The sequence below is a fragment of the Balaenoptera ricei genome, chromosome 2 (assembly GCF_028023285.1).
Source record: "Balaenoptera ricei isolate mBalRic1 chromosome 2, mBalRic1.hap2, whole genome shotgun sequence".
NCBI classification, from domain to species: domain Eukaryota; kingdom Metazoa; phylum Chordata; class Mammalia; order Artiodactyla; family Balaenopteridae; genus Balaenoptera; species Balaenoptera ricei.
Window position 1 is genome coordinate 149,407,529 of NC_082640.1, and position 19,797 is coordinate 149,427,325.

Sequence of the window (19,797 nt, forward strand, 5' to 3'; positions counted from 1 at the left end):
AGTAGAAACTCTGCAAGCCCAAAGGGAATGGCAGGACATATTTAAAGTGATGAAAGGCAAAAACCTACAACCAAGATTACTCTACCCAGCAAGGATCTCATTCAAATTCGATGGATAAATTAAAACTGTTACAGACAAGCAAAAGTTAAGAGAATTCAGCACCGCCAAACCAGCTTTACAACCAATGCTAAAGGAACTTCTCTAAGCAGGAGACACAAGGGAAGGAAAAGCCCTAAAAAAACAAACCCAAAACAATTAAGAAAATGGTAATAAGAATATACATATTGATAATTACCATAAATGTAAATGGATTAAATGCTCCAGCCAAAAGATATAGACTTGCTGAATGGATACAAAAACAAGACCCATATATATACTTCCTACAAGAGACCCACTTCAGACTTAGGGACACATACAGACTGAAAATGAGGGGATGGAAAAAGATATTCCATGCAAATGGAAATCAAAAGAAAGCTGGAGTAGCAATTCTCATATCAGACAAAGTAGACTTTAAAATAAAGACTATTACAAGAGACAAAGAAGGACACTACATAATGATCAAGGGATCAATCCAAGTAGAAGATATAACAGTTGTAAATATTTATTCACCCAACATAGGAGCATCTCAATACCTAAGGCAAATGCTAACAGCCATAAAAGGGGAAATCGACAGTAACACAACAATAGTAGGGGATTTTAACACCCCACTTTCACCAATGGACAGATCATCCAGACAGAAAATAAATAAGGAAACACAAGCTTTAAATGAGACATTAAACAAGATGGACCTAATTGATATTTATAGGACATTCCATCTAAAAACAACAGAATACATTTTCTTCTCAAGTGCTTATGGAACATTCTCCAGGAAAGATCATATCTGGGGTAACAAATCAAGCCTTGGTAAAGGTAAGAAAATGGAAATCGTATCAAGTATCTTTTCTGATGACAATGCTTTAGACTAGATATCAATTACAGGAAAAAATCTGTAAAAAATACAAACACATGGAGGCTAAACAATATGTTACTAAATAACCAAGAGATCACTGAAGAAATCAAAGAGAAAATTAAAAAACACCTAGAAGCAAATGACAATGAAATACGATGATCCATAATCTATGGGATGCAGCAAAAGCAGTTCTAAGAGGGAAGTTTATAGCAATACAATCCTACCTCAAGAAAAAAGAAACATCTCAAATAAACAACCTAACCTTACAGCTAAAGCAATTAGAGAAAGACAAAAAAACCCCAAAGTTAGCAGAAGGAAAGAAATCATAAAGATCAGATAAGAAATAAATGAATAAGAAATGAAGGACACAGTAGCTAAGATCAATAAAACTAAAAGCTGGTTCTTTGAGAAGATAAACAAAATTGATAAACCACTAGCCAGATTCATCAAGAAAAAAAGGGAGAAGACTCTAATCAATAGAATTAGAAATGAAAAAGAAGAAGTAAGGACTGACAGTGCAGAAATACAAAGGATCATGAGAGATTACTGCAAGCAACTATATGCCAATATAATGGACAACCTGGAAGAAATGGACAAATTCTTAGAAAAGCACAACCTTCTGAGAAGGAACCGGGAAGAAATATAAAAGATGAACAGACAAATCACAAGCTCTGAAATTGAAACTGTGATTAAAAATCTTCCAACAAACAAAAGTCCAGGACCAGATGGCTTCACAGGTGAATTCTATCAAACATTTAGAGAAGAGCTAACACCTATCCTTCTCAAACTCTTCCAAAATATAGCAGAGGGTGTAACACTCCTAAACCCATTCTACGAGGCCACCATCACCCTGATACCAAAACCAGACAAAGATGTCACAAAGAAAGAAAACTACAGGCCAATATCCCTGATGAACATAGTTGCAAAAATCCTCACCAAAATACTAGCAAGCAGAATCCATCAGAACATTAAAAGGATCATACACCATGATCAAGTGGGGTTTATCCCAGGAATGCAAAGATTCTTCAATATACAGAAATCAATCAATGTGATAAACCACATTAACATATTGAAGGAGAAAAAGCATATGATCATCTCAATAGATGCCCAAAAAGCTTTTGACATAATTCAACACCTATTTATGATAAAAGTCCTCCAGAATGTAGCCATTGAGGGAACTTACCTCAACATAATAAAAGCCATATGTGAGAAATCCACAGCCAACATCATTTTCAATGGTGAAAAACTGAAACCATTTCAACTAAAATCAGTAACAAGACAAGGTTGCCCACTCTTACCATTATTATTCAACATAGTTTTGGAAGTTTTAGGCAAAGCAATCAGAGAAGAAAAAGAAATAAAAGGAATCCAAATCAGAAAAGAAGCAGTAAAACTGTCACTGTTTGCAGATAGTATACATAGAGAATCATAAAGATGCTACCAGAAAACTACTAGAGCCAATCAATTAATTTGGTAGAGTAGCAGGTAATGCACAGAAATCTCTTGCATTCTTATACACTAATGATGAAAAATCTGAAAGAGAAATTAAGGAAACACTTCCATTTACCATTGCAACAACAAGAATAAAATACCTAGGAATAAACCTACCTAAGGAGACAAAAGACCTGTACTCAGAAAACTATAAGACACTGATGAAAGGAATTAAAGATGATACAAACCGATGGAGCGATATACCATGTTTTTGGATTGGAAGAATCAACATTGTGAAAATGACTATACCACCCAAAGCAATCTACAGATTCAATGCAATCCCTATCAAACTACCAATTGCATTTTTCACAGAACAAGAATAAAAAATTTCACAATTTGTATGGAAACACAAAAGATCCCGAATAGCCAAAGCAATCTTGAGAAAGGAGCTGGAGGAATCTGGCTCTTGGACATCAGACTATACTACAAAGCCACAGTAATCAAGACAATATGGTACTGGCACAAAAACAGAAATATAGATCAATGGAACAAGATAGAAACCCAGAGATAAACCCACGCACATATGGTCACTGTGTCTTTGATAAAGGAGGCAAGAATATACAATGGATCAAAGACAGCCTCTTCAATAATTGGTGCTGGGAAAACTGGACAGCTACATGTAAAAGAATGAAATTAGAACACTGCCTAACACTATACACAAAAATAAACTCAAAATGGATTAAAGACCTAAATGTAAGGTCAGATACTATAAAACTCTTAGAGGAAAACATAGACAGAACACTCTGTGACAAAAATCACAGCAATATCCTTTCTGACCCACCTCCCAGAGAAATAGAAATAAAAATAAAAATAAACAAATGAGACCTAATGAAACTTAAAAGCTTTTGCACAGCAAAGGAAACCATAAAGAAGGTGAATATCAACGCTCAGAGTGGGAGAGAAAATATTTGCAAATGAAGCAACTGACAAAGGATTAATCTCCAAAATATATAATCAACTCATTCAGCTCAATATCAAAAAAAACAAACAACCAAATTCAAAAATGGACAGAAGACTAAAGAGACATTTCTCCAAAGAAGATATAGAGATTGCCAACAAACACATCAAAGGATGCTCCACATCACTAATAATTAGAGAAATGCAGATCAAAACTACATTGAGGTATCACCTCATACCGGTCATCATGACCATCATCAAAAAATCTACAAACAACAAATGCTGGAGCGGGTGTGGAGAAAAAGGAACCCTCTTGCACTGCTGGTGGGAATGTAAATTGATACAGCCACTATGGAGAACAGTATGGAGGTTCCTTAAAAAACTAAAAATAGAACTACCATATTACCCAGCAATCCCACTACTGGGCATATAACCTGAGAAAACCATAATTTAAAAGCATCATATATCACAATGTTCATTGCAGCTCTATTTACAATAGCCAGGATATGGAAGCAACCTAAGTGTCCGTTGACAGATGCATGGATAAAGAAGATGTGGCACATATATACAATGGAATATTACTCAGCCATAAAAAGAAATGAAATTGAGTTATTTGTAGTGAGGTGGGTGGAACTAAAGACTGTCATAAAGAGTGAAGTAAGTCAGAAAGAGAGAAACAAATACCGTATACTAACACATATATATGGAATCAAAAAAAAAAAAAATTCATTCTGAAGAACCTCGGGGCAGGACAGGAATAAAGATGCAGATGTAGAGAATGGACTTTGGGACACGAGGAGGGGGAAGTGTAACCTGGGACGAAGTGAGAGAGTGGCATGGACATATATACACTACCAAATGTAAAATAGATAGCTAGTGGAAAGCAGCCACATAGCACAAGGAGATCAACTCGGTGCTTTGTGTTCACCTAGAGGGGTGGGATAGGGAGGGTGGGAGGGAGACACAAGAGGGAGGCGGTATGGGGATATATGTATATGTATAGCTCATTCACTTTGTTATGAAGGAGAAACTAACACACCATTGTAAAGCAATTATACTCCAATAAAGATGTTAAAAAATTAAATAAAATAAAGTAAAATAAAATAAAATAAAATGGATAACCAACAAGGACCTACTGTACAGCATAAGGAACTCTGTTCAATATTATGTAACAACTTAAATGGGAGAAGAATTTGAAAAAGAATAGATACACGTACATATATAACTGAATCACTCTGCTGTACACCTGAAACTAACACAACATTGTTAATTAACTGTTCTCCAAATAAAATAAAAATTAAAAAAAAAAAAAGATCCTGACATCTACTGTTATGTTCTCGTCTTCCCTTTGCTTACTCCTTCTGCATATTACATACCAGAAAAACATGTTCCATAATCATTTGTAAAGAGTAGGGACTAATTATGAAGCCTTGGGAGAATCACTTTTCCTAGCTGAACATGTTTTTTTATCAGTAAGATAGGAATAATGATATCTTATGCTAGCTTCCTCACAAGATTTAGATGGAGATAAAATTAAATGTTAGATAAGAATAGGGTTTCTAAAAGTAAAATAATTCCATATTAAAGTGACTTTTACTTATAATTTTGAGATTATGATGATTCCTTACAATGAACTAAATTTTAATTTTAATCAGCTTCTCAGTCAACTATATGTGTGTGTATATATATATATATATATATATATATATATATATATATATATGCTGTAATATTATTATCTCCTTCTATGACTTTGAAATATACCATATATATTTTTCTACAAAAGAGTAGGCATATCTATAAATACTTATATAAAAGGCAAAAATATCTTTTACTCTGAAAATTCTCCTGTAGATGTGAAAGTGTATGTAAGTAGGTAGTTGAACCTGTCATCCCTTATAAGCAGTTCCTGAGACCACCTCTAAGTGAGATGCAGCAAAAATCACCCATTACAACAGAAGAAACCATATAATTCCTGGTCCAGAGAACAGTTGTTAAAATATTGTAAAATATTGTCTTGGTAAAAAATTCTATTGCTAAAATTGAGGAGGAAGATTTTCATTAACCAAAAAATAATAACAAACATTTAAACTTAATGTTTCATAAACTGTAAGACCTAAATTGAAAGGATATTTTTGGAAATAAAAGGAATGGAATCCAGTTTATGCGGCTGTTTTTTCTGAAAAAGTGAAACTTCGTTTTCTGCTTGAAACTGAATGAGGAAAATGTATGATTTTTGTGTCATTGAAATACTGTCATCATGTGTCCAGGTGAATAACGCTTTTGGAAGGAACTGGACCATTTTGCTCTAATCAAAACATTAGAAGATAGCTGTCAATAATATCTTTTTCACCCCCTGGAAACTTAAAGTTTAAACTTTATTCAGCTGAAGGAAGATTTTTCCTTTCCTTAAAATTATGAGAAGAAAGTCCTTATGTATGATGATTCTTTGAATTGATTTATATCCTATGATGTTCCAATAAAAAAAAAAAGACATATACATATAAGGCTTAACTAACTGATATCTTACAAGCATACTTGAGAGAGCCTCAGAAGAATGCTTCTACATTCAATCTGAAAAGTTACCTGGTAATCAGTGCTCACTTTAAATCAGCTACGTTGTTTAATGTCCTAAATAAGAAATGTCCATAACTACAGAGTTTCACTCACTCATTTATTCACCTAACATATACCTATTGAGTATCCATTGTGTGCCGGTACTAGGCATGTCTCTGCAAACAACATCCCTGTTCTCTTGGAATAACCCAGTGCAAGAAGCATGTCAGACAATAATATGTACTATGAAGAAAAATATAAGAAAATAATTAAGGGAGATGGTGGGGACTGTGTTGGAGAATGTGCTTTCATATTAGATGGTCAGGGAAAATCCTCTGATAAGGTGACATTTGAGGCAAGATCTGGAGGAAATAATGGAGTGAGTCACCCATCTCAGGGGAGGCACTCCAGGAAGAGTGAGTTACAGTGGTCAAAGATCTGAAGGCAGGAATATGCTTTACATATTTGAAGAAAATATGGAGGTCATTGTAGATGGAGTAGAGAAAAAGGAAGGGTGGTTGTCCTTATAATATTTGGTTAGGGCATAAAGTCCCATGAAGGTCAAAGTAAAGACTATGTCTTAATATGAGTGATATGGAAGACACTGCAGAATTTTAAGCAGAGGAGTAACACAATTCAGTTCACAATTTGAAATTAATAATTTGGAAGCCACCAGAAAAATACACACAGGTGTGTGAGCAGAGAGACTAGCTAGGGGCTCTTGCAATAATGCAAGTGAGAGATGATGATGACTTGGATAGGATGTAAGCAGGTAAAGATAGTGAGAAAACAAAACTGCCTAGATTTGCTGATGGATTAGAAGTGTGAAAAAGTAGTCAAAGATGATGGCAAGACTTTGGCCTAAGCAATCAGAAGAACAGAGTTGCCATTTACTAAGAATAAGATGGATCTGAAAGTAACAGGTTCAGGGACTTGGGGGAATTAAGAGTTCAGTTTTGGAAATATTAAGTTTGAGATACCTTCTCCATGTGTAAATTATTTTTCAAAGGCACTTGTGTCCTCTGTCATCATTTCCTTCTTTTTTTAATTAATTAATTTATTTATTTATTTATTTTTGGCTGTGTTGGGTCTTCATTTCTGAGTGCAGGTTTTCTCTAGTTGTGGCGAGCAAGGGCTACTCTTCACTGCGGTGCACAGGTTTCACATTGCGGTGACTTCTCTTGTTGTGGAGCACGGGCTCTAGGCACGCAGCCTTCAGTAGTTGTGGCACGTGAGCTCCAGAGTGCAGGTTTAATAGGTTTGGCGCACGGGCTTAGCTGCTCTGCGGCATGTGGGATCTTCCCAGACCAGGGCTTGAACCCACGTCCCCTGCATTGACAGGCTGATTCTTAACCACTGCACCACCAGGGACGTCCCTCTATGTGTAACTTTTGAGTAGGCACTTAAGTACACAATTTTGGAAAGCTAGAGATATAAATTAGGAGTTTGTGTTTAAAGATATATAAAACTTTGAGACTTGATGAGATCACCTGGGGAATGAATGTAGAGGGAAACAGGGAGATGTCCTAGGACTAAGGCCCAGGGCACTATAACATTTAGAGGTTGGGGACATAAGGATGATTCAGCAAAGGAGACTAAGAAGGAGTAACTTGTTAAAGGAAAACCAAGATAATTTTATCCTGGTAGCGAACTGAAAAAGTTGTTTCAAAGAAAATTAGTAATCGAGTGTTAACTACAGCTGATTGGTTGAGTAAAATGAACCTGAAAACTGTTCATTGGACTTTTGCAGCATCCAGCCCATTGGTGACTTCTAATTAGGGCACTTTCAGGGGAGAGATGGTGAAGAAAACCTGATAGACTGAAATCAAGAGAGAATGAGTTTCAGTTCCAGCCAAAATGGAAGATTCACCATCCCATTTGAAACAATCAAAGGAGAAAAAAATAAACAGACAAAATATGGGACAATGGTTTTTAAGACCCTGGATTTCAGGCAATGCAGGATGGTGACCCCCAAGACACTCGAACAAAGAGGTTATCCTATAGGTTCTCCATTTTATTATTTTGAGAGAGTTTCCAGGCTGTAACACCACAGGGGGGAAAACAGGGCAGAGGGTGACCAACTTGTTCCAATTTGCCTAAGATTTATCCAATTTTAAACGTGAAAGATCTGCATCCCATGATCCCCTTCCACCCAAATTCTGGGATAACTAGGACAGTTGGTCACTTTACCTACAGAACTCGAATTGAAATGGAACTGAGAATCCAGGAAACTAAAGAAACTACAGTTCACAAAAATGAACAAAAAGGGAGAGCAGCACAGAGAAAGAACTCCAAAAATCTGCATAAGGTCAGTCTTCAGTGTTTCAACCTAGAGTCTTAATTAAAATATGCATGGGAGGGAATTACCTGAGGCTGGGAAAAGAGCTAACTGAAAGAATTAGAGGGAACAGAATGTGTCACTCATATAGGACCATGAATAATGCCTGTTCCCATCTTCCAGGTTGGAAAATACCTCACTTCACAGAGTATCATGTAAAGGAGTCAGAAGCATCTTGCTTCAGTATTGGGGACTAGTTAGTCCTACACTAAACAATACTGTGGTTGCAACCTAATAAATCTTAAAAAGAGAACCTAAAACAATCAAAGTGTTACCAATAAATTAACTGCATTCCAAAACAAAGCTCAAGAAAACTTATAGGAACACAAAAATATGCAATACCCACTGAGGCAAAATTCACAATAAATGATATCCAATCAAAAATACCAGGCATGGGAAAACACATATAAATACCAATAATGAGGAGAAAAATGGCAAAACAGATCCAGAACCAATATAATTACTAAAATTAGCAGATAAAGATATTAAAACAGTTATTTTAACTGCATTCTAGATATTGAGGCATGGAAGAAGTTGCAAATCAAATTTGGATAGATGAAAACTACAAGCACATAATGAAAAGTACATGGGGTGGACTAAAAACAGATTAGGCATTACAGAAAAAAAGATTAGTGAACTTGAAGACATAACAAGAGAAACTATCTAAAAGGAAACACAGAAAGAAAACAAGAATTTGAAACCTTAGAAAGGATTATTCCATCAGTATCAGAGAGCTGAGCATTTAGAGTATAAGAGACATGATAGGAAGTTGTAATAGGAAAAAGGAGATAAAAAACATTTGCCTTAGAGAGGACATGTCCATGGGGGTCAAGCCCTGGATGGGAGGTTAAAATAAAATTCTTGAATAAACTTGGGTGCTTCACTGTAATAAGGTGCAAAGAGTAGCTCTCTTTACATTTTATTTTATTTTATATTTTGCATGTTATTATTTATTTAGATGTTTCAGCTCTTACACTAGGGTTTTTACAAGCTGGTGAACACTGACAAATGATATCTTCCACAGAACTCTAACAACACTTTCCCAGACAGTATAAATATATGGTTGAAATAACATTAATATGCATCATAATTTTATCAGTTAACAACAAAAAACAAAAACCAATGACCAAGTATCCAAATATTTGGTTGCACAATGCAAAAGACATATAAATTATTAGATGTCTACTCAATTCATTAGCAGAAACCCACTGTTTTTTGCAAGAGAGGTTGGGAAGAGAAGGCAAAAAAGTAACACTTCAAAGAAGAATAATAGTTGGTGAGCAACTTCCAGTGTTCATAAGAAAATTATAAGAATTTCAGAAATTTGATAATTGAAAATTATTTTAAGCATGATAAAGCATCCTACCTTTTAAAAATATTCACTAAATTAAAGGATATATCCTACATGTTCTATACAAGACAAAGGCAACATTTTATGAAAAATATTTAATATCCCCTCCCACTGATTTTTTCAGACCCTCCCTGTTAAGTTGTGCCATAAAGTACAAAGATAGGCTGTAAGGTATTTTTGTCTGGAGTCATTAAAAACATGTGCTTCTGTACAACGTAGATTTTCAAAATGGAGATTTTCCATAAGAACATAAAAGGAGGATTTCCCTGGTGGCGCAGTGGTTAAGAATCTGCCTGCCAAGGCAGGGGACACGGGTTCAATCCCTAGTCCAGGAAGATCCCACATGCCGCGGAGCAACTAAGCCTGTGCGCCACAACTACTGAGCCTGCACTCTGGAGCCCGTGAGCCACAACTACTGAGCCTGCCTGCCACTACTACTGAAGCCCGCACACCTAGAGCCCGTGCTCTGCAACAAAGGGAAGCCACCACAATGAGAAGCCCGCACACCACAATGAAGAGTAGCCCCCGCTCACTACAACTAGAGAAAGCCTGTGCACAGCACGAAAGACCCAATACAGCCAAAAATAAATCAAGAAAGAAAGAAAGAAATTTATATATATAAAAAAAGAACATAAAAGGAGATGCATATGAAGGTGTTAAATAATCAACATAAGATTTGGTAAAAATTCAGTAAATACCAATGGTTGTACAAACCTAATGTGGACTGGTACAAATACGAGAGATGTAAACATAAATTGAGCAGGCAAATAACCGTATAGGCCCTACTTTCAGTGTTTGAAATGACTGAAGAAATGAACCACATAAGTACTAGAATGTTGATAGTTCCTGGGATTTCAGTTTTGCATGATAGTAAAAATATACAAGTATTGTGTTGGATGTTTTGGCACCTGATATCCCTAATTGTTTTATACTTGGATAAGATTCTGGATAAGAATCAATTTAAAGACAACATAATTCTGCATGATTTCAGGAAAGGCACATTCCATTTGGTACAAAAAATAAGTACATTTTAAATGCTGAACAATGAGAATCTTTCATTAAGCATCCAAATAGGTTGACTGTAATTGAAACATAGAGATTATAATTATGCCAAGCTTGTGATCTGGTAAAACTACTTTACAGCCTGCTATGGAAGCTTCATTAGACTTGCTCACTAAGCCACCATGTTGGCTAGTATGAACGGCAAATTAGGACCTGTCTCAAGTTCCACTTCTAAGTCAACAGCATCAGGCATCCTGGTTTTGTTGACTATAATAGTTGTTTCTAAGGTCATTGGAGTTTTGAAGCACATCCATATTTTAGCATAATATTTCTTCATATACAAAAGTTCCTTGCTGTTAAAAGCTGCACACTACTTTTGTCTTATGAACTGCACTGCATCTTCATATTTCATTCCACCTTCTGTTAATACCAGGACGACAAACACTGGAGCTCTGCTAAGACCTGCAACTCAGTAGCAACACAACAACCGTGTTTTTCACAAAACTTAATTTTTTACAAGACTTAACCAGTCACCAACAATCTGGCTGGATGGCGGGGCACCATCATCAAAAGGCCACTTGTGAACATGGATGCCTTCTTCCTTCACAAGGGCAGTGCTATCCTGTTGTGATAACTCCCTACTTCTTAAATTTCTCCATAAAATGTTTAAGGTTGCATTGGTTAGACTGAATGTAATAGGAAATCTCATGTTCTCGTATGAGACTTCCACAGGATCTGGAAGGTTTATTCAAGCTATGTTAATTTAGTTAAAAACATCCAATAAGGTTATGAAAAAAATTTTTTTAATTGAATATAGAAATGACATAAAGAAACTGTTCTATTTTAATATACTCCACTTGAAATTCTCAGTGCTTTGAGTGTGAAGCTGGAAGTAATAGGAAATGAAGTGAACTTCCTAACAAGAAGCTGCAATCTTTCAATCCAGTAATACTGCGGCAGTGGATAGGAAGCACACTGAGTTTTATCCCATCTAGGTCAGAACTCATTGCAAATATTCTGCAGATTTCAATTCAACACTCTGTCCAGGTTAAATGCTCGTAGTGGGGTTTCTTGGTGAAATAGTGATGAATTTCTATATTTCACTTGTCTCCAGAGAGGCCAGCTGCGCCTGGAAGAATCTCCACTGGCTGTCAGAAACTCCATAAATGTGGCCAAGAAAGGAATACTCATTAAAGGCTGTGGTCTAATCATACAGCTGGGCCGTAGGTGGCAGGGACACAGGTGGTGGTGGGGCATCAGGATCTACCATGCAGTGAGAGGCCCTGAGGAGAGCCTGGTGCTAAGTTGGCCCAGAGCAGAGGGAGCCAACATGCATGCTGAGGCTCAAAGATTAACTTTTATTCAAAGAAGGGAAAGCTGGGAAATGAGGGAATTCAAAAGCACATTTAATGACAAAATTTATGAACAGAACCTATTTAGCCAAGAGACTTAATGGATAGAGGCAGGATGTTTATGTATGTTTTGCATGGAGAAATGTAAGGATGTACGTGGGGCTGGGCAGAAATGTCTCTTAGCTCTTTCTCAGGATTACTCTAGTCTCTCTTTCCAATGGGTAGACCAGAACTTCCTGGCTGAAAACTCTCCGCTAACTTCCCTTGTTACAGAATAAAATCCAGAATTTTCATCATGCCATATATTGTCTGGCCACAGCCTACCTCTCCGTCTTCAATTACCACTCATCCTCACCACATTTGCCCTGTGCTCTAGCAATTCAGGTCCCTTGGCATAACTCTAAGATGCATGATTTCCTACTTCTGTCTCTTTTTAAAGAGGGCTGGTAAGAGTTAAAGCATGGATTCTCATGAAGGTCCAAACTCTTTCTAACATATTTAGCTTCCTTCTTGCTAATTGGAATCCAATTGTAGTATACAGCTATCTTTAGAGGCCATCTTAAAATTGATATACCCATTTCTTTGTGCCATCAGTACAAAAATATAGGGCAGAATATGCCTTTAACTTTGGAGCTACCTGCCTCACTTACCAACTCCCAAGAGAGAGGGTCAGCGGATTATCGAATTCCTGCTGATGATTCTACTCAAAAGGCTGCTTTCAGCAATGCACAGGGCTCTAGTCGATGAAATCCTTATTTTTAGAAATGCTGCATTCCCTCTAGTCTAAAAATAGCCCCTGACAGATCTCAACATCTAAAAGCCCCTTGGGTAAAATGTACCCAAATTTATACCTTTGAATTTATAGAATCTGACTAGGAAAATTTCACATGGGTATAAAATTCCAGGGATTGAAGATAAATGAGATAACTCGTGTAATATTTTGAGCTCTGTGGACATAAATTGCTATATACATCTAAGGCACAGTAGAATAATAGAAAAAAAGAATAAGGGGAACTTAAAATAACTACTCATCAAACAGGAAAGCAAGTCTCCTCACTAACTTTCAGTTACATCAGTAAGGGATAACTGTGAATTTTGATGTTAAAGGACTTGTGATCTTGGTGGATGGTTTCCCAAGCTTTTCCCTTTGTTTTTCCCGTGGATTTTCTATCCATTCCTCTAGTTCAGTTAAGACAGGAAGAAGGAAAAACACTTATTTTCTCTACGTGTTAGTGTCATAGAGTTTCCTAAACCGACAAGAAAGTCAGGGGGATAAAAGTATTCCCTATTCTTTAGCAACTTGTTTTTTTCCTCCTCCTCCTCTCATCCCACTCCAGATACTCTTTCTGCTGAGGTGGGAAGGATTTCAGAAATCCTCCTTTTTCCCACAGCTTCATGCTAACCTCACAAACATCACACTTACCCTAGTTCTCTGGACTGCACCCACCAACCACATTACTCTTCTCACTGCTATGCTGACACTTTTCTGTTACATTCTGCACACTGACTCTTTAGAGTCCCTGATGAAGTAGCACCATCAGGAGTGTTTTTCTCTTGCCTCTTCCCATTTGTCCCTCAGGGAGACAGACCAACATCACCTGCTATCACACCATTTCAAAATGGGGCAGATACATTTTAAGAAACACATTTACTGTACCATATTAGCCTGAAAGCATATATATCCCACTTCTCCAGGGAGAGTTTAGCCACTCCCCAACCCCTCCAGAGCTGCATCCCCTTTCATCCCTGCATGCCTCTGAGACAGCCATCTCATATCTATCCCCTCTTTTGCTCGGGGGAAAAGGTGGATAGATATGGGCTGTTCAACGCTATTGAGGTTTAGGGATCCTAGTTTTCACAATTTATAGAGATAAACTTTTGAAACTTTATTAGACATGATTCATCAATCTCTTTGTAACTTTGGATTTCTCTTTGGCAAAAGTCTAGCTCATGCAACAAACAAACTTCTGTATGACTATCTCTCATTTCCCAGGATTTCAGTTCTAGTATACTTGAAATTCAGAACATTTCTATTGGGATACAACTTGTAAATATTTTAATGGCTTTTCCATTAACAACCTCTAAATTACTATCTCTGAGACCTGTAACCTGAGTCAGTCATTAATGTATCCAAATGAGGAAGTCAGAAACAAATGTGCTAAGTATTTGCATGGAGAACTACATACACTAAAATGTATCTATGTAATGACCTATATGGAAATAGAATCTAAAAAAGAGTGGATATATGTGTATGTATAACTGACTCACTTTGCTGTATAGCAGAAAGTAACACAACCTTGTAAATCAACTATACTCCAATAAAAAATATTAATAACAAACTTTTAAAATATACCTATGATTTGTATATTTCTACAAAGATACAAAAAGGATTTACAGAATCACGTTGAAACAGTTTTAGTGAGCAATGTATGATAAATAAAAATAATTGGATAATAATTAGCATTTCTAATTTAAGATATGTACAATATAATTGGTAGTCTCTTAATTAAATGAGCTCTTATTATCCCTATCAAAATACCAAGGGCATTTTTCACAGAACTAGGAAAACTAATTTAAATATTTGTATGGAAACACAAAAGACCTCAAATAGCCAAAACAATATTGAGAAAGAAGAACAGAGCTAGAGGAATCATGCTCCTTGACTTCAGACTGTACTACAAAGCTACAGTAATCAAAACAGTATGGTACTAACACAAAAACAGACACATAGATCACTGGAAAAGAAGAGACAACCCAGAGGTAAACCCATGCAGTTATGGTCAATTAAACTGTGTCAAAAGAGGCAAGAATATACAATGGAGAAAAGACAGTCTCTTCAATAAGCAGTGCTGGGAAAACTGGACAGATACATGTAAAAGAATGAGATTAGATCATTCTCTAACACCATATACAAAACTAACTCTAAATGGATTGAAGATCTAAATATAAAAGCAGAAATCATAAAACTCCCAAAAGGAAACATAGGCAGAACACTCTGACAAAAATTATAGCAATAGTTTTTGGACCTGTCTCCTAAAGCAAAGGAAATAAAAGCAAAAATAAACAAATGGGATCTGATTAAACTTAAAAGCTTTTGTGCATCAAAGGACACCATCAACAAAATGAAAAGACAACCTACTGAATGGGAGAAAATATTTGCAAATGATATTACCGATAAGAGGTTAATAGCCAAACTATCTAAACAGCTAATATGACTCAATACACACACACAAAAAAAACCTGATTAAGAATGGGGGGACTTCCTTGCAGTCCAATGTTTAAGACTTCACCTTCCAATGCAGGGGGTGCAGGTTCAATCCCTATTTGGGGAGCTAAGATTCCACATGCCTCGTGGCCAAAATACCAAAACATAACACAGAAGCAATACTGTAACAAATTCAATAAAAATTTTAAAAATGGTCCACATCAAAAAAAATCTTAAAAAATTAAAGAAATGCACAGAGACCAAAAGAGACATTTTCCCAAGTAAGACATACAGATGGACAACAGGCACATGAAAAGATGCTCAACACTGTTAATGATCAGAGAAATGCAAATTAATACCACAATGAGATATCAACTCACACCTGTCAGAATGGCTATGATCAACAAGAATACAAATAACAAGTGTTGGTGAGTATATGGAAAAGAGGAAACCCTAGTACACTGTTGGTGGGAAGTGCAGCCACTATGAAAAACAGTATGGTGGTTTCTCAAAAAACTAAAAGTAGAACTACCATATGACTCAGCAATTCCTCTCCTGGGTATATACCCAATAAACCTCAAAAACACTAATTCAAATAGATACATGCACCCCAATGTTCATAGTAGTATTATTTACAATTGACAAGATATGGAAGCAACCTAAGTGCCCATCAACAGATGATTGGATAAAGAATATGTCCCCCCAACACACACACATGATAAAATACTACTCAGCCATGAAAAGAATGAAATTTTGCCATTTGCCAGAACATGGATGGACTTGGAGGGTATTTTGCTAAGTAAAATAAGTCAGACAGGGAAAGACAAATACTATATGAAATCACTTATATGTGAAATCCAAAAAATGAAACAAAGTAGTGAATATAACCAAAAAGAAACAGACTCACAGATATAGAGAACAAACTAGTGGTTACCAGTGGGGAGAGGGAAGGGGGAAGGGGCAAGTTAGGATTAGGGGATTAAGAAGTATAAACTACTATGTATAAAATAGATAAGCTACTAGGATATATTGTACAACACAGGGAATATAGCCATTATTTTGCAATAATGGAGTGCCAAATAATATGAGGTCATATTCTTAAACCTCCACAATTTGCACTTTGGTCCAAAATTATTTGCATTATTCCCACATTCAAAATACAGTCACTCCCTCCTGATAGCCTCCACAAGTTTGATCTCATTGCAGCCTCAGGCTCAGGGCTGAGGCCCAAGACCTCATTACAGAAGGGCACGAGGGCCCCTGGATTAGTTTCCTTGGATGCATCTCCTCAGGGGTGGTTTCTCTCAATCAGTAGGCATAGGATAAGTGCTATAGGAACAACTATTCAAAAGGAAAGGGGAGGTGGAAATCGGAGGCCCAAAGTTCACTGATACACAGCAATTTTGAAACCCAGTCAGACACATGTTTGCAGTTCCTTGATTAGGAGCCAGTTCTGCAACCTGGGACTGACTCTTCAGAGTTCTTGGTTCCATCTTATTGGATTGTTGTTCTGCCACTTGAGTTATCCTTCCTTTCCCATAAAAAGGAGGTTGTGTATGCAACTGAGTTATTTTCTCAGACTGTCTCCTGTCTGTAGAGACTCAAAGATCCAAATGCTCTTTTGCATTTTGTGTTGCCTTTGTCCCATTCTGTCCACACTAACACAATTACATTAAAAATGATATGGGCTTTCTGTGTAGCAATTTATAACTGATTCTTTTAGACAGAGATCAAACCCACAAATCTTTTCAAGATAAACACTTTTCTACCTTGAGTTCCCTGCGAGGCTTCTATGGGAAAACACTCCTAAGATTCTTAGGGACCTACTGTTTACCAGTGAGGGGGTGTAGTCTGCCAGGGATGCCCTTAAAATCTTTAGAAGCCTTTTTTTTCTGTTTGAAAGGATTTATGTGACACAGTTAAATTTTTCTGAGGTCTTAACAAGGAATCTTATAGACCCACCCAGGATTTGGTCTTTGTCCTGAAGCTATTTCTTAATTTAAACGTTATATTATTTTATTTTTGCCATCTGGAGAGACTGGCACTGAGAAATGATTTTATCTTAACACCCAGAAAGCCCTGGATCCTTTATCTTTCTTCCAAATTATGCTTGAAAAATGAGTAATTCCTTTTTGTGGTTCATCTGTTTATAACTATAACTTATCATACATGGCTAAAAGAGCTTATACTTCCAATATTCTGCACAAAAATCTTAGCTAGATCTATCAGTTCATGAGGTACATTTTCTATTTTTAATATTTCCATAATTAAGAGTTTTGCAAAACATTCTGCACTACATGAAATGAATCTCCTTTCCTCCAGCTTCAAATAACATTTTTCTTAATTTCCTTTAAGTCGTCACTAACAATCTCCTTGAGGCCTATCTAGCTTCTATTTATGGACTCCTCAAGTCCACTCAAATCCTGCTCACCACTGGAGTCCAAAGCCAATGTCAGCTGTTTTAGGTTTGTGTTATAGATACAGTACAATTCCAGATACTAAATTATGTTCTTTTTCTCTGTTACTGCATGAAAAATTAACTCAAAGCTTAATGGCTTAACATAGCAATCATTTTTGTTATGTTTCACAATTTCTGCAGGTCAAGAATTCCTAAAGAGCATGGCAGTATATTCTGCCTTGGTGTCTTTCATGAGGTTGCACTTGGATGGTAGCTGGAGCTGGAAGAGAAGGGGGCTGGAGCAGCTGGCACCTGCTAGGGCTCTCTCACTCAGTCTCAGGCTTGTCCCTGTGATTTTGTGTGGGCTCTATGGACTTCTACAGCATGGCAACCTCAGGGCTCTTGTACAAGTACTCCAGTGAGCGAGACAGTAGTCTTATTTCCTTTTGTGACCTAGCTCAAAAAGTCACTTACCATCATTTCTCTTGTAGTCACAAATTCTCCCAAATTCAAGGGGAGGGGGAAATATACACCCCACTTCTCAATGAATTGGGGGCTATATTTTAAAACTGCCACGATGAATTTGGCTTATTTTAATCATGCTTGCTAAACAAGGTCTTGTTTCTTAACCACAAACTCTAAGTCTCCTACGCAAATTTTTCAGGAATACAATTCTCATCTTGGGATGAAAGTACCATAGAATTAATTTGGATAGCTAAATCATGGACTTTTAAGCACCAAATAACATGGCACTAGGGTGTCTTAACCATCTTGTTTTTGTCCTTTCTGCCCTTCTAAAACAATAACTCGACTTCTAATAATCTAGCTTCCCTATAGATGAAGGCTTCTCTCTGTTCTGCTCAGTTATTCCCCTTTTCTGACCGTTGCCAATTAAAACAAGAGATATTTTAAATCAATTATGCTAAATGGTATGACCTTGGAGTGAAAAACATGACCTTCTGCTCTGAAGAGTTTTTCCATTATACAGTTAACTTCTTTGCCCCCATAAAAGACCTGAAATTGAAGATTTCATTATATCTATCACTTAGCACAAGTATCTCATTGGAGTAATGCAGTCATTATAACAGGTGAAAGAGGACATTTTGGCTGCTTAATATTAACAGGCTATAATGTGATCCTGATGACTATTCAATTTCCATAATCTTGATCTTATTTCTGCCTAAGGGAATAGAAAACATCAAGATGCAAATAAAAATGTTTTTAACAACACTAGGTCCTTAAGACAAAATTTGGGGTTTTTTCCTCTAGTCATTTTTATTTGAAAAGCTGATTGGAGTTTCAGTCTTACATGAAAATGAAACCCTTAAATAGTTGAAGTACTGCTCATTCCTTAGGAACAGTCTTTAAATATTATGTTATTATGTAAAACTCTTGGGTTATGTGTACATTGCAAGTTAATTTCATTACTCACCATCCATCACAGCCATCATGGTATCACAACAGGAGCATAGAGTATGGATTTAAAGTGGAGGTACTTAATCTATCTCAATCTACCTGGCCTTTAATTTTACTCGTTTAACAAGAGCACACACTTTCATTTCCAGTTGACAATCTCATGTGATTGGCCAGAACTGGATCTGCCTACATGTTTAATTAAGGGGTGACTAAATTCTTCCATGACTCTGACTTTCCCATAATATAAAATTTAAAAAATCCAGGTAGTTAGAGTCAGAGGAATTGGCATTTTGGAAGATCTTTATCTTTTTCATTCAAAAGTTACCTGACTCTAAAATACTCTTAACTCATACTCATGGAATTCATCAGCTCGTCATATGTACGAGGTTGTAGAGCCTGGCTTCTCATCTCAGTATTTTATATTATCAAACAGAAGCCACCAATGAATCTTAGTAGGTGTAATTAATTACATAAAGGATAAACCAAAAAGAAAATACATTGCTACTATCAACTTCTCTTAGCCTTATGGCCTATATTGTTAACTGGAGGACCACTTGGCATAGTTGTCTCTAGTTTTTACCCTCTGACCAGGTTAACTAAAGCAAGTCTGTGGAAACAGGCAAAGCTTCTACCTAGAAAATGAGGCAGGAATCCATCAGAAGTTAGGTGCTTTTCCTTATTCTGCAATGTAAGAAGGCATCAATATGTGCAGACCATGTTCTCATTGATTGATTGGTTCATTCATCCATTTATTTATTCAACAAACATTATGTAGTATAAATCATGTTCCATGCAGACAGAACCTTCCATATGTGCTCATTCTGACTTTAAACAATTACAAA

The 19,797-nt window shown here is 36.5% G+C and overlaps 1 long non-coding RNA gene and 1 pseudogene across 1 annotated transcript in view; both read right to left on the reverse strand.

Annotated features, from left to right (window-relative positions):
• LOC132360660 (uncharacterized) overlaps window positions 1-19,797 on the reverse strand; it is a 398,216-nt gene that overhangs the window by 314,193 nt on the left and 64,226 nt on the right. The gene's annotated exons all lie outside the window — the stretch shown is intronic.
• Window positions 10,830-18,987, reverse strand: LOC132360837 (protein tyrosine phosphatase type IVA 1-like; annotated as a pseudogene).